This window comes from Corticium candelabrum, chromosome 5, assembly GCF_963422355.1.
Source record: "Corticium candelabrum chromosome 5, ooCorCand1.1, whole genome shotgun sequence".
NCBI lineage: Eukaryota > Metazoa > Porifera > Homoscleromorpha > Homosclerophorida > Plakinidae > Corticium > Corticium candelabrum.
Window position 1 is genome coordinate 8158952 of NC_085089.1, and position 7500 is coordinate 8166451.

Consider the following 7500-nt stretch of genomic DNA (forward strand, 5'->3'; position numbering starts at 1 on the left):
AAATTGAACCAAAAGATATATATACAACATCCAACAATAGAGCAGACATTGTTGTGTTTGACTCAACATGTGGGGGAAATGTCGAGCTTGATGTGGCCCTTGCTCACCCCTGGAGCCAGGACATTCTGCGAAGTGCAGCAACTACAGATGGAGCTGCAGCAAGAAGAAGAGAAGACATCAAACATAGCAAATACTCTCAAGAGCAGTTGCCTGGAGGGTACACTCCTACCCTTATTCCACTAGTTTTCGAGCACTTTGGTGGGTGGGGAGAAGAAGCATCAACGTTCCTCAATAAACTTTCCAAACTATATAGAGATGAAGAAGGAAGAAACAATCCCTCAGATTTTAAAACACATTGGAGAAGACGCTTGTCAGTACAACTTCAGCGTTGCAATGCCTCGGTGTTGGCTAGAAAGATGATCAGAGTAACATATGGACAGAATACTGACCAGAGTTTAGATGTTGTTCAACTTTCAATTCAGTAAACTAAATTTCGGTTTGTAGGCTCCGTAGGGGAGCTTTTTAATGCTAATTGTTATTTGTGTAATTGTAATTGTAGTTGTGACACTTGTTGTTCATTAGCTGTTACTTTAGTTTCACCTGTATTAGCTTTGATGTATAAAAATATATGAAAATTTGACAGACAGACAGACAGACAGACAGACAGACAAGCAAACAGACAGACAGACAAACAGACAGACAGACAGACAGACAGACAGACAAACAAACAGACAGACAAGTAGACAGACAGACAGACAGACAAACAAACAAACAGACAAACCTGTGAAAGTTGGCAACTTTAATCAAGTCAATGTCTGCCACACAAGATGGCACAATGATTTCCCGTGGATATGTCACACACAAAGATTCGACTAAAAGAACCACACGCACAAGCTTGGCATCACAGCCACAACATCAGCAGTAACTTTGAGACATACACAGTTCTGTTATTCTCCAAATATGACTCCCCATCACGTTCATTCTTTCTGCTTCACCTACACAACATGAACACTGTATATGTCTGTCTGTCTGTCTGTCTGTTTGTCTGTCTGTCTGTCAATTTCATTTTATTGAAACACAAACTCTATGTTACATTTCTAACACTAAATACTACTGTCTGTCTGTCTGTCTGTCTGTCTGTCTGTCCGTCAATACATATATTTGCATATTGCAACTGCTAGTACAGGTCCAGCAACTAACAGCAAATAACGAGCTACCAATTGTTTGTAATAAGAGTCTAAATATAATTTATGAGTTAGCAAGTCTACACAGTTTTTTTGACAGCACCCAAGCATTACATCGCTGAAGAGCAATAGAAAAAGCTAGACGCCAGAGAGACTTGAATTCCGTGCTGTTCTTGCAGCCGTATTTATCTACAGACAGCTCAGACAGGTGATGAAGAAAGTTGATGGCGTGCTCACCCCATCTCCCAAAATGTTCAAACACTAAAGGTGTACAGTTTGAGCCATTTCCAAATATGTCTACTTCCTTTCCATATTTCTGTAATTTTACCATTCCTCTCTGCTTGTCTATCTGTCTGTCTGTCTGTCTGTCTGCTTGTGCAATCAACTTTCATTCATTAACCAACCAACCTGCAAGTGAATAAACATTAAGAGACCTTGAAGATTCAAGAATGTCAAAATCCAGGGCTGATGACAACGCATTTTGATAACAAAATGCAAACAGTTTGGCAAAATACTAAACGAAACCAACACTTCTGACCATTTCTAATACACATCAAACACAACAACAATAACATGCACACGCAGTCACCTGTGGTTTCATGTGATTCTTAATTTCAGCCTTCAGACTGTCTGCCTTGTAACTACTCATTGGCTGTAATCCAAACTAGAACAGAATGACATTATTGAACATGCACCAAATCATTGCAGAAAAGTATAACAATCAAGAATATTGCAGCAACAAAAATCTCTTGCTATGAAGCATGTGTGTGTCACAATGTCACTTTGTGTGTGTGTGTGTGTGTGTGTGTGTGTGTGTGTGTGTGTGTGTGTGTGTGTGTGTGTGTGTGTGTGTGTACAAATGCGTAACGCACGTACATTTGCATAAAAATCAAAACAAATACATTCCACATCCAACTTCATTTACCTATCCCACTGACCTGGTACAGCTGCCCTGTAGAACAGATAATTCTCACGACACCTTCCAGCTTGATTCGTTCTTCACTAAGAGTCAGCCCTGGACCTTTCTTGACAGCAGATATCTCAGTCAGTGGGATTGCCAGTTCCACCTCCCACTGCGACACTAAAGACAATTTGATCTAAGATGATCATCTGTAGTGTGATTGCTAGACTATCTGTCTGTCTGTGTTGAGTATTCTGTACAGTACGTTGCTCTGTAAGGGAACTATCCTATCAGTGTTGTGATAATAATACACTATTATAAATAAATCCGTCCCTAGGGCGGATATGTGTTATCTGTATTATATACAATAAAATATTTTTTAAAAGTATAAATAAATAAATAAATAAATATAGAAAACAAACAAATGAACAAACCAACAACAAATAAAGAAATAGACAATAAATACTACATTTTCAATTTATTATTGAAATATTAATAAATTTCAGTATGTACGTTTATTTTGATCCTGTACGGTAACTGTCTGTCTGTCTGTGCCTGCCTGCCTATCTGTCCATCCATCTGTCATACTGAAGACCGTCCAGACATTACAATGGTTGATCCAAATACTAGACAGAATTTGGATCTTGATGTTTCACTTGCTCATCCGTGGAGTCAGGACATTAGTAGGAGAGCTAGCAAGGAAAATGGTCATGCTGCCGCGACAAGAGAAGAAAAGAAAACAAAAAATATTCAGAAGAGCTTGTTCCAGGAGGATATGTATCAAGATGTGTTCCTCTTGTGATAGAACATTTTGGGAGGTGGAACACAAAGGCAGAGAATTTTTTGCAGCATCTGTCACAACAATCAGCAAATCCAGAAGCCAATTTTAATGCTTCCATGTTCATGTCGTATTGGAGAAAAGATTTTCTACAATTCTGCAAAGATGCAATGCCAAGTTATCCTTAGAAAACTTTCATAACTGCCACTTGATCATGGTGATTCACATAGATTATTTGACTTTATAGTCAAGGCCAAGTCCATTAGTTAATCTATGACTTTGTTGTTTGCAAAGACTGGTTCGCTTTCACAAATTCCTAGCATATGTACAAGTAAAGTCTATATGAGAATAAAGTATCTGTCTGTCTGTCTGTCTGTCTGTCTGTCTGTAGGTCTGTCTGTCTGGTCCATCCGTCTGTCAATCTTGATCAGGGCTCAAAAAATCCGGTCGCCAAGTTGCCATATGGCGACCACTTCTAGATGGTTGGCAACTAAACAAATGGTGTGGTCACCAATTTGGCGGCTAGAAATATTTGGTAGTTTCTACTAGCCTTTAGTGACAGTGGCTCCTGAATGCAAACCACCTGCTCAGCAGATGTTTTGCGTTACAATTAACATATGTTGCCGCCTTCTACGTCTATTTAGCACCTTTGTACATATCCTGTAACAACATATCACCTAGCAATCTATTGCGAGTCGTTGCTATTCTTTTTTCATGGACTCTACTGCCTGCACCGATCTGATTGGTCTCTGCCATCAGGTCCAGACAAACCCAACTAAAGACATGCAGGCGCGTATAATTTTTCAAACAATCGCGGTCACTCCTATAGAATCCTATCTTTCCTAGATATGCTACACCAACAAATCCAATTCAACAGCTCCATCATCGACGAGATGCCATTGCACAGCAGCTTCTCCCGAATAAAACATGAAATCCGCAGCCAATCGTAAGTGAAGGTGACGGCAACTGCCTATCTATATCCTTTTCTATGCTGTTCAAAGGAAACGAAGAACTAGACCATCTTGAATTATTGAGACAAATAAAAACTATTATGCAGGTCTTTGCAAAGGGCGGACATAGGAAGTGGCAAAACAAACAGCTTTTTCCGCAGCAAGCTGCTTGAGTGTCTTTCTATCAAAAGAACTACCAGGTACGTCCAGGAGCTCATATGTCTCCTAGTGCTACTAAGAAAGTTTTGTTCAGACAAAAGTTTCTGCATGTCCAGTTCTGAAATCTAGGTGTTGAATGATGCCACGCGCTCTTGAAGTGCTACTATAACAAAGTTTATCAGATGCATTCCAAAAATTAGCACAGCTAGCCATAGGAAACCACGTGGGGTGTGGGGTTTTCCCTTGAGAGTTACCAGATGTACCTACTGTTCTCAGCAAATCAATAGTGGCACTTAGTCATATAGAGAATTAAGGAACGCTCAAAGAATGCTCATGTCTTATTGGATGGATTGCCAGGATGTGGATGTGATGACAAACCACATAATCACATTAATTAACATTACAAAACCACACAAACCACATTTTTGTTTGGTTGTAGCTATACAATTAGTTGAAAGTTTCTATAAAATATTGAATACTCATACTATTACATAAAAAGAATCCCAAATACAATACTGTAGATTGGTGTGTCTACTAGCCAATGTTCATCCAACGTTACTGCAAATTCCTAGTTAGGTATTAATTTAATGTCAAACATGATAATCTTGAAAAGGATCTCAACAGTGATATTAATGACTTGTTTACTTCTGGAATCACTGACCTAGAAACTAGTGAAAGTTTGGCAACCAAACGTTCCTCTAGGTGGCCAAACTGGCGACCAGATTCAAACACATTTTTCAAACCCTGATCTTGATATATTATTTTTGTCTGTCTGTCTGGTCCATCGTCTGTCAATCTTGATATATTATTTTTATCTGTCTGTCTGTCTATTCATCTGTTTGTCTGACCGTCTGTCTGTCTGTCTGGTCATAGTCCCAACCACAATAAACATCCATGTCAACAAAAGGTAAACCTAGACCCACACAACTGTATGAAACAACATAAGAATTCTACATACAGAACGCGTATGTCTGTCTACTTGTCTGTCTGTCTACTTGTCTGTCTGTTAATACATATATTTTCAAACATGAACTACGATACAATAGCAATAACCGCTAATTACTTGTGTCAATAAAATGTTCCTAAAGCAACTGCATACTAGTAACTACATAAGGGACATACATGTCCCTGTCTAAATAATTAAAGAACAACTTGTGTCTGACTGTCTGTCAACGTTCTTCACTTGACGGCTGATCTTCTTTGATAAAAGTTTAGCATTACATGATTGTAGAGCAACTGATAAGCATCGCCTCCAATAATTCTTGAACTGGCCTCCGTTTTTCTTGCCAAATTCATCAACCGATTTCTCAGACAGTTGATGGAGGTACTTGTGAGCCTCCTGGCCCCAACACCCAAAGTGTTCCAGTACTGAAGGAATCACTTTTGCGTGTCCTCCTGCTACTAGTATCTTGTCCTTATACTTTTTAGCTTTCAGTTCTTTTCTGGCTTGTGCTGCAAACCCATCTTGATCTGCTGCTCTTTCAATTATGTCTTGATTCCAAGGGTGAGCCAGTGAAATATCAAGATCATAGGATGTTCCAATGCAAGCATTAAAAACTGAAACGTCTGGTCGGTCGTTGCTGTTAGCGTAACGATCTCTTAACTCGACATGATGAGGGATTGAAAGAGTTCTTAAACAATCAGCCCCGACACCAGTGATGGCGTTGTGTGACCAAACAGGGCCACCCCCTGTTTTGCAAGTAAGGAGGTGAAAACCGTGTTCATCAAGCCTTCGACCACATTCACACTGCTTTAAATGAGACGACAGTGGCATACTACAACCCAACCTCACACGTGTTGCCAAACAGTAATCACCAGAACTAAGTGCAAACTTCGTGGAAGTGGGAATAGCATCCAACCATGCCCCTGCACACCTCCCTTGCAGAGATCTCAGACGAGCCTTATCTCTCATAGACTCCAATCCTTGTATAAATGTTGAGAGTGTGTGCTTGGTACGCTCCAAGCTTAGTTTGCATTGGAGATTTTTGATGTCACTAAGGATGTCTGCTAAAGAATGGTTGTCAGGAGTAGAAGACTTTAACGCTATATGCCCATTCTTCCTTCAAATTGGCAGACCAAAGATAAGTCATTAGCAATAGAAGTGAACCGAGCAGGAAGTGCTTGAATAGATTGTGCCCAACCTGCTACAAAAGCATCAGCAGACAACGACTCAATGTTGGTCAATCCAAATCCACCATGCCTAATGGGCAAAGTAGCTTGAAGCCATTGCTTGCTGGTTAGGTCAGGGCACTGAACTAACCGTATAAATGTCGACTTTGTCAAACTGTCATGAGCCTGAACTGCTGAACGTACATGTTCTGGGTTCACAGATCTGATGAGATGATTCATACGAGTGACATGACAATATCTCAGAAGTAAACACCCACTTTGCACATCCTCTAGTGACAAGAGTTGATCACAGAGAGTCTGACACGATTTTGCAAAATCCAAACAGTTCTCTGTGACATATTCCACGTGGCCAACAGGAACTCCTAAAATCGTGGTACCATAAGATAATACTTTAATACCTTCAGGCCTCTGTAGAAAAGAAATCTTTGTGCTACCAAACAGTTCACACTTCTTCAAACCAATGGCAGAAAACGATCCCTTCAAGGCATCCAGAGCTAAAAGAACATCTGCATGAGAACCGATCACAAACACATCATCTAGATATGCCAGCAATTGTGTGGCAGAATGGAGTTCCTGAACCTTTGCGAGGATTGGCTGTATAGCAATTGAAAAAAGAGCTGGCCCCAGAGGGTCCCCTGATGACTCCCTGTTGTGACAAAAGGTTAAAACTGGAAGAACTTTGTTGAAAAATGAGAGGACTACTCTGCAAATACAGACTAAAGACATGATCATACAAATCTGGAAAAGACTTTGGCGTTTCATCAAGAAGGCAGGATCTGTCCAAAGAATTAAATGCATTCCTTATGTCAGTCTTGACGATTACCCAGTCAGGATGCGAGTCCAATAGCAGCTGTGATGGACAAGCAGTTTTGATCCACCTTGAACTGCAACTCCATGTTGTTGTAAAGGAGAGAAGAACTGAGCAAAAGAATTCTTCTTCTGAATACAGATAGTTTTGGCAGTCAATAGCCTCAATGACTCTCCAATGGCAATGGGCCTTACATCTCCATTTGACTTCGGAATAGCAATTAGGCGAGATGCTGAAAGAAGGGTTGATGCACCGGAAGGTATCCTGCCTTTGGCAATCATTGAACAAATACAAAATAGACCTTCTTCAGTTGATTCACATTCAGCTAAGATCTTCAGGTGTTCATACCACCATCCAGATGGTCCTGTGCCTGAGCCCCTTGGAAGACTATTAACTGCTATTAGAAATGAAGATCTAGACAACTCAATAGGGTTGAAGGAATCTGCATACTGATCTCTCACAATGTCGTAGTCTCTTTGTGGATGCTTTCTTGCCAACTTTTCAGCAACATCTTCAGACGTAGGTGCTAGTCCTGGGCTGAATAGTAACTTTGCAGCTCTGGAGAGCTCTCCACATCTAAACAATCGAAG